The 12,842-nt window shown below is 44.1% G+C and overlaps 1 protein-coding gene across 2 annotated transcripts in view; it reads right to left on the reverse strand.

Moving 5' to 3' along the window:
• The window catches only part of RNF182 (ring finger protein 182), a 46,538-nt gene extending 34,405 nt beyond the window's left edge, over window positions 1–12,133 (reverse strand). Inside the window, exon 1 of one of the 2 annotated variants that reach the window (XM_065912814.1) lies at window positions 12,082–12,133. The gene's annotated coding sequence lies outside the window, so the exon portion shown is untranslated. Of the gene's footprint in view, window positions 1–11,159; window positions 11,175–12,081 lie in introns of those variants that run through there. The other variant, XM_065912813.1, reaches the window with a different exon arrangement.
• Between the last annotated feature and the right edge of the window lie 709 nt (window positions 12,134–12,842).

Raw genomic sequence — 12,842 nt, forward strand, 5'->3', positions numbered from 1 at the left:
CACAGAAGTGTTACTCATGATGTACGTAGCCCAGGTGCAGTATCTAAAGCCTTAAATCTGTGATCAATAAGGAGCCGTATTTTAATGAAAAACAGTCAAACAGTAACTTGAAATCAATGTGGAATGGGATGATAGCAAAAGTTCACCTGAAATGGTACCTCCAGCATACCCGAAATAATAAACTTCTTTCTAATGGGTAAGTGCCTTTCCAATCTAGAGAAGGTTTAGAATTAAACAGAGACTCTCAGGTAGCAGAGGGTAAAGAGCCCGCCTGCGAAGGCAGGAGATGCAAGGGACTCAAGTTAGATCCCTGCGTCAGGAAGAACCCTTGAAGGAGGAAACGGCAACCCACTCCAGTATCCTTGCCTGGAAAATTCCACGGACAGAGGAGCGCGGTGGGCTCCAGTGCACGGACTTCAAAGAGTCAGACACGACTGAGCAGGTACAGCAGCATGCAGACGATAAGGAAAATGAGACTCACGTGAATACTTTTTGTAATATTTTAGAAGTATGCTTTATATTAACTGGAACAGTTTGTGCATAATTATTATGTTTGTAATGTTTAAAAGAATCTGACATAAACTGACACATGATTCTCCTTAAAATGTGAGATATATTTAGACATATGATTTATTTAGATTGACGTGTTTAAGAGGATTTGGCTATGTCTATAAAATATTAATTTTGTAAGTGACAGAAGAGTCAAAGGAAATTGAGTTAAGTATTTGGAAAGGCTTCGCTCATTTGAATCATACATTTGCCCACTGAGCATCTGATCTGTTTAAAAAGAAAATCAAATATATTAAATAAATATACACAATTGAAAATATTTTAAGGTTTAAATTTAACTAAGTTTACAAATGAGACTGATGGTTTAAGGAATTCAATCTGTTCAATTTGAACTAAAGTTTCATCAAAAAAAAAGGGATGGTGATTGCTCACATTTAGCAGATTTATAAGCAGACTAAGAAGATATGTAACTTAAATGCCTAAAGGCAACTGGATATTTATTTTTACCTGTAAAAACATCAAATACTACCGAAATTGTCCTTTCTGCAGGCAAAATTTACTCTTAATAGCTAATAACTTTACAAATATAAATTCACTTAACCCTTACAACCTCAACGAAGTAAGTAATATTCTCCCCATTTTATAAGCCAAGAAATGAAGGCACAGCACAATTAAGCCCCAAGGTCATAGAGCTAGATGGTAGCACAGCCAGAATTCAAATACAAGCTGTCTGGCATCAAAATTCATGCTCTTAGCCACTGTGCTTTGCTGACTCTCAGACTGCCCTTGAACATGAAAGAAAAAGCTCACCCTGACAAAAATAACTAGTTGTTCAAAGAGGTGAGCTTTCACATGCTGTTAAGATGTTAACGAAAAGTCTCTTGTTTCTCTTTTCCCCCCAGTAACTATCAAGAAAGGTTTGCACTAGGAATTCCAGGAAAAACCCATGATGCACAAGAGAGTGACCCAAATGAGAACAGTTTGCAAGGCTTCTAACTTCATCCTGACCCTGTGACTCCAGGCCGCTGGCGTTCTAAGACAAGGAACTCTCCCGCAGCGACAGAGAACAAGTTGCCCTGACCCTCAAAGAAGTCCAGCCTGAGGGAAATGACACTTATTGAGTTACTTTTCATTGCATTTCTTTTCATCCTATAACATCTCATCTGGCCCCTTTTTGGGTGTGGGGCGGGGGGCCAGTGCTGGGTGTTAATTCTGAATCCAGGGCACAGTACAAAATAAAACAAAATAAATTCAGAAAAAAGAAGATAATTCCTTTTAATTCTGTTTTTAATTCTAAAAATAGAAAGGGGGGTGGGGTACTTCGCCCCTCCTTCTACACCAAAACCCCATCTGGGAGTCTGCAGCAATGAGCATAAAGAAGTACTATGGTTTTGATTGCCTCCTGGAACCATCTCCCTCTTCAACATTGACCACACCTACCATCCTGAATCTTCCCCACCAGGCAGCCACTCTTTCTAAAGCAAACGTAATTAAAATGCATGTTCACTGCAGCAGGAAGGCGTTCTTTGTTGACTGGCAATTAACAAAGCAAGCACAGTCAATTTCAGATTGTGATTTACCACACAGATGATGGTTTTAAATTTACCAACCCTGTGCGATCTTGGATAAGCTATTTATTAGCATTTTGTAGATGCGGAAAGAAGAGTGATTGTGAAGATCAAAAGAGATAGTTTGTGTAACACACTAAATGGCCTACACTGCCTGGGTGCCAGGTAAGTAATCAATAAATGATAGCTATCACAATATTTATTATTAAAAGAACCCACAGAACTGTGTCTCCTTACTTGCTTTTATGGACACCTGTCTCTTATTCAATTTTGTTTTTCATATAGCTTAAATACGAAAAGTCCCCCAAAATTAAAACACTTGATCACTCTTCTATGGAGACAGTGGGAACATGTGTTTATAAGCGGGTGGTGTGGATAGAAGATAAAATAATAAAGCATTGTAAAGACTATAATGTAAATGATTTTTTAAAGATCCATTTTTTGCTCTCTTTGACTTGAATATTCAAAAGTTTATGCATAACTGCGAGTATAAAATTAAGCTCAGTTCAGTTCAGTCACTCAGCCGTGTCCAACTCTTTGCGACCCCATGGACTGCAGTACACCAGGCTTCCCTGTCCATCACCAACTCCCGGAGCTTGCTCAAACTCATGTCCATTGAGTCGGTGATGCCATCCAACAATCTCATCCTCTGTCGTCCCCTTCTCCTCCCTCCTTCAATCTTTCCCAGCATCAGAGTCTTTTCTAATGAGTCAGTTTTTCACATCAGGTGGCCAGAGTATTGGAGTTTCAGCTTCAGCATCAGTCCTTCCAATGAATATTCAGGGACTGATTTCCTTTAGGATGGGCTGGCTGGATCTCCTTGCAGTCCAAGGGACTCTCAAGAATCTTCTCCAGCACCACAGTTCAAAAGCATCAATTCTTCGGCACTCAGCTTTCTTTATAGTCCAACTCTCACATCTATACATGACCACTGGAAAAACCATAGCTTTGAATAGACGGACCTTTGTCTCTACTTTTCAATATGCCGTCTGGGTAGGTCATAGCTTTTCTTCCAAGAAGCAAGAGTCTTTTAATTTCATGGCTGCAGTCACCATCTGCAGTGATTTTGGAGTTGGAGCCCCCCAAAATAAAATCTGCCACTGTTTCCACTGTTTCCCCATCTATTTGCCATGAAGTGATGGGACCGGATGCCATGACCTTAGTTTTTTGAATGTTGAGTTTTAAGCCAGCTTTTTCACTCTCCTCTTTCACTTTCATCAAGAGGCTCTTCAGTTCTTCTTCGCCTTCTGCCATAAGGGTGGTGTCATCTGCATATCGGAGGTTATTGATATTTCTCCTGGCAATCTTGATTCCAGCTTGTGCTTCAAAATTAAGCTAGCTAGTGTTTTTTATGATTTATACACACACACACACACACATATAACCTTTTAAGATATGACCATTAGTAATCCAAATAAACTGAATATGAAATTGTGATCTTTGATTTCTTATGTTGTATTTCAAATAAGTAAAAGCTCAAAGTAATTCTGCAGTGCCCTGATGATAAATTTTGGAACTCAGATAACTGAAGTAATACCACTCTGTTTCCCAGGTGCTGTTAGCAGTCTCTCTGCCAGTGCGGAGACTTAAGAGAGGTGGGTTCCCCCCCTGCGTGGGGAAGATCCCCTGGAGGAGGGTGTGGCAACCCACTCCATTATTCTTGCCTGGAGAATCCCATGGACAGAGGAGCCTGGCGGCCTACAGTCCATGGGGTCGCACAGACTCGAACACGACTGAAACGACTTAGGATGCACGCATGCAGGAAACCCGAGTCACTTTCCTAAGACCCTAAAATTGACACTTTTAAGGCCCTCAGTCCTGACTTTGGAACTACGTTTTAAAATAATCACTTTATATCACATAAAAAATCTTTTAGGCATTCATTTAAGGAAAGCTACACTTGTATTTATCTTATCTCTGGAAATGAGTAAGACATAGTTCTTGTTTACAGTCTGGCAGATATTTGTTAAAGAATCCACCTGCAATGCAGGAGACCCTGGTTCGATTCCTGGGTTGGGAAGATCCGCTGGAGAAGGGATAGCCTACCCAGTTCAGTATTCCTCGGCTTCCCTTGTGGCCCAGCTGGTAAAGAATCCGCCTGCAATGCGGGAGACCTGGGTTCAATCCCTGGGTTGGGAAGATCCCCTGGAGAAGGGAAAGGCAGTCCACTCCAGTATTCTGGCCTGGAGAATTCCATGGACTGTATGGTCCACGGGGTCGCAAAGAGCCGGACAGGACTGAGCGACTTTTACTTTCACTTCACACACATAAAAAAAAAAGACATATGTGTTTTCAAACAACATGCTAAATTGTTTTTTGGTTTTGTTTCTTTTTTTAAATAGGTATAGACAGAGTTCTCCTGGAAGAGAATGAGTGAGAAGGGAACATTACCTGGTCCTCGGGACATGACAGAGCTACTGAGAAAAGACCAGACGCGCCTATGGCACAGGGAACTCTAGCCATCATCTCGTAGTAACTTACAACGATCATGTTGCTGCTGCTGAGTCGCTTCAGTCGTGTCCGACTCTGTGCAACCCCACAGACGGCAGCCCACCAGGCTCCGCCGTCCCTGGGATTCTCCAGGCAAGAACACTGGAGTGGGTTGCCATTTCCTTCTCCAAGGCTTGCATGCATGCTAAGTCGCTTCAGTCATGTCCACCTCTGTGCAACCCTATGGACAGCAGCCCACCAGGCTCCTCTGTCCACAGGATTCTCCAGGCAAGAACACTGGAGTGGGTTGCCATTTCCTTCTCCAATGCATGCACACATGCTAAGTCGCTTCAGTCATGCCCGACTCTGTGCAACCCTATGGACAGCAGCCCACCAGGCTCCTCTGTCCACAGGATTCTCTAGGCAAGAACACTGGAGTGGGTTGCCATTTCCTTCTCCACACAATGATTATAACCTGCAAAAATACTGAACCACTGTGCTGTCCACATGAAAACTAATATAATACTGCAAACCAACTACACTTCATTCTGTTTAAAAAGGTGAGCCTAGACTGATGATACTCCACATAAGGCAATCCCAAATAGACAAATGTAAAAAATACCTTTACATGCATATAGCAAAGCTAACACCACAGAAAATATACATTCTTTTAATATATGAATACAAATAAGTGAAAGAACAACTATCTTCGAAAGTATCTTTTCCATAAATTAGTCTGTTATAGTTTTTAAGTAAAGAAAATACTGACATATGTCACAAAATGCTATGAAGAAATAATTCTTCCTTTATTCTTGAAGAAATAATTCTGGTTTTGGGTTTTGTTCCTTTTAATTAAAATAAGGGGGGAAAATGAAGTACCATTACAACTGGCACCTTTATTTCTACACTTGATATCAGTTAATTAAAAAGCAAAGTTTGCTGCATTCTTTGACATAGAGAAGCCAGTATTCTGGTACATTTTGCCTGCGTGCTTGTGAGTGCTCAGTCATGTCCGACTCTTATGACCCCATAGACTGTAGCCCACCAGGCTCCTCTGTCCATGGAGTTCTCTAGGCAAGAATAATGGAGTAGGTTGCCACTTCCTCCTCCAGGGGATCTTCCCAACCCAGGGGTCGAACCCGTGTCTCCTGCATCTCCTGCACTGGCAGACAGATTCTGTACCACTGAGCCACCTGGGAAGCCTCTGTGCTTTTAGATTAATATAACAGAAAGATCACATCAGTTTCCTCCTTCTTAAAATGGGGATCACAGCACCTACTTCACAGAGTTCTTAAGAAGGATTAGATAGATTAATATTTGTGAAGTATTCAGAACAGCGCCTGGCCATTAAGAAGCACTTGCAAGGGTTTGACTGATAGAAAAAAGATGCAACTGCAGTCATGCTAACCAGGGTCTGAGGAAACCATATGAAACAAGACAAAATGCCAGATGAGACCACACAGAAACCTTTCATTAGAGATTTACAATTCAAGAGTTTGAGTAATCATCTGTTCTTCAATTCAACTATGCCTGACACATCACGCAGTAATAAAATTGTGTAAAATGCCATGTCTTCCTTGAACAGCTACGATTGTAATAGAGGGAAGACGGTTCACAATAGACTGATACTCAGAGAAACAATTTCTTATTTAAACGCCCTAAATACATGGGACAAACCCATAGTTTTCTTTTATAGCTCCATTACTGTCTTGGCTATTTAACTGGTCTCCCTGACCAATTATGGGCTTCCCTGGTGGCTCAGATGGTAAAGCGTCTGCCTGCAATGCGGGAGACCCGGGTTCGATCCCTGGGTCGGAAGATCCCCTGGAGAAGGAAATGGCAATCCACTCCAGTACCCTCGCCTGGAAAATTCCATGGGCGGAGGAGCCTGGCAGGCTACAGTCCATGGGGTCACAAAGAATGGGACATGACTGAGCAACTTCACTTTTCCTGACCAATTATAAAATATAACCATGTGGGAAATCTTTATTCTTATGTCCTAACTTGTGGTTTATAATATTCAAAGTGCACTTACATCCCAGTTCAGGGGAGTCATTTTTTACTCAGTTGGGAGGAAAAGTGGAGGTAAGCGACCAGAACAGCCTCTCTGCTGTAGGAGTGACCAGTCTCTGGAAACCATGTAAATACTCGCTGGGGAATTGCTTTAGGACTCTGGACACAAGGTGCTGAAGAGATGATCTGTGCCATCCATCTTTTTCCTCCCCTTCACCACAAGCCCTGAAAGGTCTCAGAATATATTAATCTCAAGTCCCTTGGACAGCAAGGAGATTAAACAACTCAATCCTAAAGGAAATCGATCCTGAATATTCCTGATTAATGCTGAAGCTGAAGCTCCCATACTTTGACCACCTGATGTGACACACTGGAAAAGACCCTGATGCTGGGAAAGATAAGAGAGCAGGAAGAGAAGGGGGCAACAAAGGATGAGATGGTTAGATTGGACATGAGTTTGAGCAAACTCCAGGAGATAGGGACAGACAGGGAAGCCTGGTGGGCAGCAGTTCACAAGGCTGCAGAGAGTCAGACACGACTTAGCGACTAAACAACAATAATACTTTTTAACTCACTGAACCCTCCACCTTGAGATTCTTTAGCTTTCACTTCAACTGGTTATGAGGTAAAGAAGCAGAGATCTAGATCCAGGCGGTTAGGGAAAACAGCACTTGATCACCTAACAGGATTCCAGATTTTTCTATCCACCACATGACCTCTGTACTTGTCCAAAATGTGAAATGAAGGATTATAACACGGCCTGGATGGGAGGGGAGTTTGGGAGAGAACGGGTGCATGTATGTGCATGACTGAGTCCCTCTGCTATCCACCTGGAATTCTCACGACACTGCTAATCAGCTAGACTCCAATGTAAAACAAAAAAAGCTCAACAAGAAAAAAAAGATTATAACATGAATTACGAGTTTTTTAATACACACCATTATAAACTAAGTTTTCTAATATTCTGGTTGAAAAACAAATTAACCAACTTATATTTTCTAAAAGCCCTGGGGGATATAAAATTACTTACAAAGCATTAAAGAATTAACTGGCAACTTTTCCCCATAAGAAAAGGAAGGCTAACATAGAATATTTGGGTATTAGGTATCATAAATAGTTACACATATAATAAGAATAATCTTAATAGTTGGAAAATAATTCCTCAACTATAAGATCTCAGATGACTTTATCAAGCAATATGGAATAAAAAAAGGGAATCAGCTGATAAACATTTGCTGACTGATGTCCAAAACTATTCTATATAATTGCTACAAAGAACTGGCACATGTGGAAATCAAGCGTTGATCTCGAACTATGTTTATAACACTCCAATTCTGTGCCAGACTGAATAAATATATGCATTTCCCATTTTGTAAAGTGGTTTATTAAATGGCTTAAGAGATCTTATCCTCATTCTAACTGAGAGCAGGAAAAAAATGAAATACACGCCCACAAAAGTTTCTCAGCCTCCGTCAATCTCTACTAATTGTCCACAGCACACAACGCCCCTTCCTATCACCACCAGCATGGGTTTCCCACGCCTCTTCTCAGCACGGTGGTTACAATCAATACTCAGCACACCCAGCAGGTCAGCTGACAATACCTTACATTTACAGCATTTTCTCCTTGAAGTCTCGGGGCTAACATTATTCTCCCCAGCCACAAATCCAAATCCAAGTGTTTTGGCAATGAAGAAATCATGTTTTAAAAAACTGTCATCTTTTTCACAAATACACTTTTACAAATGCTACAGTATACTGTACGAGACGCTAAATTACCAGCCAGTCATCACGTTGTCACAGAGCTAGAAATTGCTAGAGAACGCTGACCCAGAAACAGCCAGCAAAGCCTTCAGTGGCCTACTGCTGCCCATGCAGGCTCGTGTGGTTAAAAATATGACTTTCAGTGGCACAAGACCAATGTTAATCTGACTTAAATGAGAACATTTCTTGACACCTTTTATCTCTTTGGATATGCTCGCTAAGTCAAGTTACAGAATTCTTCAGGCTGTGTTTATAATTATCAGACCAAATTTTGCAAGGTATACCAAAAATTAGGACCAGAGTTTTAATTATTAAATTAAGACTATAAAATTATGATGTTACAAAATTACAAGATAATTTTACAAAATTAAGACTTTTCTCATTTTAAGGCTCTGAAGCTTAGAAATGCAGAAGATTTCTACTACTGTGAATGAGCCAGAGTGACAACTGGTATAATACACCTGAGGATGCTCTGTGCTGTTCCCTACTTCCACCAGGTGGCCAATCTCAACCACGAACCTACAGCACACTCCCATCTACATTTCCTAAGGGAGTTCTATAGATATCACAGCAATTTTTTTTTTTTTTTTGCTTTCATTATTTGGTTATGCACATACCTCGTGATGCTAGTAACATATATAAATATGCCAAATTATTGTTTTTCACTTCACTGACAAAAGCTCCATTTCTTGCTTCAGGGCTTGTGTAAATAAACACTAGGACAAGGCTGTGCTTGCAATCCATGCCTGTTTATTTCTGATGTTTACTGACTTTATTTTCTTGGCAGAAAGTGATCCAGCTTTAAAGATGCCAAACTATATTGAATCCTGTGCCTTGGGTGAGCTAGTAGCAAAGGCAAAACATGAGTTATCAATGTGCTGAATTACCACTGGCTATCTCCAATCTTCAGAAGCCAAACTAAGGACCACAGACTAGAAGTCATAGCGAGCGGCCCATGTAGCTGAAAAGCAGATCCAGAATCCTTGCACTTGAAAGTTGAATTTGCTAACAGAGATGTGAATAACGCTGTATTGTTGCTGCCTCAGAAAGAACACAAAACTAATTATTTTTAGTATAAAACATGAAACGATATTCTGTCTATAGAATAGGACAAGGCCTCAATGTTCATCCTAGTTGCCTTTCATGCTTAAATGAAAAAATGCTTATTTTTCCTCTTCTGGTTATCTTCTGAAAACAGATCAACTTCATTTTAATCAATGTACCACTTCACTACCATCATTGCAGAGTGTCTGTGAATCACTCTACAGGTTAAGATTCAGTTTAATAACAAAACCAATTGTGAAATAATCTGCAAATTGTTGCTGCAACTCAATTCTTAATAGTTTCCAGTACAATCTTCTAATGAAGTGATATCACTTAAAATTACTAGCAAATATGAACAGACTCAGAAACCTAGTAATCAGCCAGCTAACAGGTGTTGAAATCCCAAAAGAGAGAAGTATCAGATGATCACTTTATGTCTGACACCTCAAGTAGCTTTAATATCCATAATTCTAATCAACTTAACTGCAATTCAAAATGATCAGTGCCAATGGTTTCTTCTCATTAACTACCTGTAAGCAAAAATACAATTTCTTGCTTTCCATAAAATTTTCTCTGACCTCTTCCAACTTAAAGATTATTTTGCTAAATTGGGTATACAATTCAATAAGTTGAATTATCTTCCAGTTATCCCCTATTTCGAAAAAATTAACGAATACCTATTTCCTTCTGCACTGATCAGCTTATTTCTAAAAATGAAAACTGTCTTCTTTTACATGAGTACACCTAAAGATGATATCTATGTCTTCACAATTCTATTTTTAAACTACTCTGTGTCTGCTACAAACTAAATATCATAAAATGATGGCAAGGTTGGGGCCCGCTGAGAAAGGAGAAGACTACCCATAACTTGGGCAGGTCTCCATCCAGTAACACTATGCCCTTGGCAACGGGATCGAAACCCACTCATAAACAGACGCAAACACCGCCCAGACACCTGCCCTCAGAGGTGCTTTGGTATGCTTCCTCACATATAAAAACCAAAAAAAAAAAAAAAAAGGAATTTCCAGTTCCTTCAAGCACGAACACATTACCTTCCAGAAACAACAGCGTTGACATGGGTGCCAAGCATCTTAATCTACGAAAGTACTGGTCCTGTTAACTCTCGTATTGCCGGAGGGAATCCCAGGCCACCTCTCCCATTTAGTCACAGGTGCCAGCACCCATTCCAAAGATAAAGGTTCTGATGTTCAAACGCCCAAGGAACTTCAAAAGCGCCTCAAAATGCTCCCGTCCCAGGCATGGAAACCTGGGCTCACTTTTCAGAGATCGTTAAAAAAAAAAAAAAAAAAAAAAGTCTCATTTGTTCCCTTGGCGACCCATAGCATCATCCCTCCCTCAAAGAGGATCAACTCGGCAACATCAAAGTCCCAGAGGGAAATATTTTCATATCTTTTTGTCTGCCCCCCCCGCCCCACCCCCGCCAAAAAAGCCTGGATAACACTCCAAAAGGGACAGAGAAGGGCGGATAACGTAGACAGGTACCACCCCCGCCTCTCCGCACGGCCTCGCCCCGCGCACTCCGCCGGCTGCGGGCACCCGAGCGCCCCGCACTCGGTCGAGCGGAACCCGGACCGGCCGGGGCCGTCGGGCGCGCCCGCCGCGAAGTTTGCCGCCCGCCGCCGCGCCCCGAGGCGCCGTCCGGGATTGCGGGGCGGCCCGGCGGAGAGACCGTGGCCGGCGGGGGCGCGCCCCTCCCGGGAGACCCGCTCCCCGCGGCGAGCGGACGCCCCCGTCCCCACCCCCCGGCGCCGGGCCCGAGTTCCCCCGTCCCCACCCCCCAGCCCCCGGGCGGCGGGCGCGCTCGCCTCACCTGACCCGCCGGCGGCCGCGGCAGCGGCTGTGTGAGCGGCGGTGGCGGCGGGCGGCGCGGGCCCGGGAGCCGCTCCGGCGGCGGCGGCGGCGGCGCCCGGGAGGGGAGGGAGGCGCCGGCGGAGGAGGAGCTCGGGCTAGGAGCGGGCGGACGGCTTTGTTTCCACGGCGCGGAGCCGCCGACCCTGCGTCACCATGGCAACCGCCGGGGGGGCGGGCCCCCTTCCCGGGCCCAGCGAGGACCGCTGGGCACACGGGGTCCGGGACCCCCGCCCTTCCCCTTCCCAGTCTGGCTGCTCCGAGGGGACAAGGACCACCCCCACCCCCACCCCCTAAGGAGCCGCCACCACCGCACACGCCCCTCTCTCAAGGGCCCAAAGCGTTGGTCTGGCCCCAGCAAGAGGGGAAGCGGGAGCGAGAGGAGCCCACCCCGGGCCCGATGCCTACTGGCATCCCCGTAGGCACCCTCTATGTCTTCGCGCACTGGACATTCCCAAAGCCCACCACCACCAACCACCACCACCCCACCTTTCTCCTCTCTGGCGCTGTGCCCTCAACGTGGAAATTCACTGAAGAGGGGAGAAAGCGGTGCAAACTGCGAAAGTGTGGAGCAACTGGTCCCGGTGCATCTGTTGCGAGCTGCCGCAGAAGCCCGGCGCTGCCAAGAGGCTCCGGCGCCCCGCCGCCTCCCGCCCGGACCGAGCTGCGCCTCGACGGGTCTGGGCTCGCTCCGCCCAAATCCGTATGTCTCGTGGGGGGCTCCAGTAAGAGAGAGAGAATGGGGCTTCGTGTTTTGGGGTTTTTTTAATTGTAAACACTGAGTACACTTGTAACCTCACGCTAAAACACGACTTGGAGGCTGCCCTTGTGAATCTCTGCTGCTGCTACTGTTCGGCTACTGGCAGTGACCGCTAAGCGCCTACCTTGAGCGCGGGCTGGCTCTCTGTGTCAAGCCCCGGAGCGTGCACTGCAGGTCGTGGTGCTCCGGGCAAGATTAAACGGTGAGGCTGACCTTGGCACATGGTAGGCATCCTCTCCTAAGGAAATTCTTGGAGAGGGAGGGAAAAGTACCAGCACAGTCACAGTAATACTTCCTCTGAAGGGCAGGGCTGGAGGACAGCTACCACCGGGGTGAGTCATCACCCCATTCTATGTTTTCTTGAAAGATCAATGATTGAACCCAGGACCTACAGTGTCTTCATTTAGACCCCAGGGAACGGTGGCATTTATTTTCTGGCACTTGTGAATCACCAAAGGAATGTCAATAACGTAATAAAACCCCAGGGTAGCTGGTGTTTTCTGGATTTGCTCCCTATCCGAGAAGTCATAAAGCAAAACAAGGTTATTACCAATGGAAGCCACGCATTTTAATTAATGAAAACAGAAGATTCATTTTAGGGTGAATAGAAACAGCCTGTTCCTGAGAACAACTGGCCGCTTTCCTGTACTGGGAACATTGGTGCTTCCAGACGAAGTCCAGAGACAAGGTCTTCTCACAGGCTGTTAAGCAGTCTGACAGTATTTGTCAAAATTTTAAATGTACATCCCTTTCTCCCGACTAGCTCAATTCTCAGAAATTTGTCATGCGGAAATAAACAAGTGTACAATGATACATGTACAAGGATGTGCATTCCAGCAGTTATTTATTAGCGAAAAATTGAAACTACTTATCTGTCCATCAGGA

This window comes from Muntiacus reevesi, chromosome 20 (genome assembly GCF_963930625.1).
Source record: "Muntiacus reevesi chromosome 20, mMunRee1.1, whole genome shotgun sequence".
Taxonomy (NCBI): domain Eukaryota; kingdom Metazoa; phylum Chordata; class Mammalia; order Artiodactyla; family Cervidae; genus Muntiacus; species Muntiacus reevesi.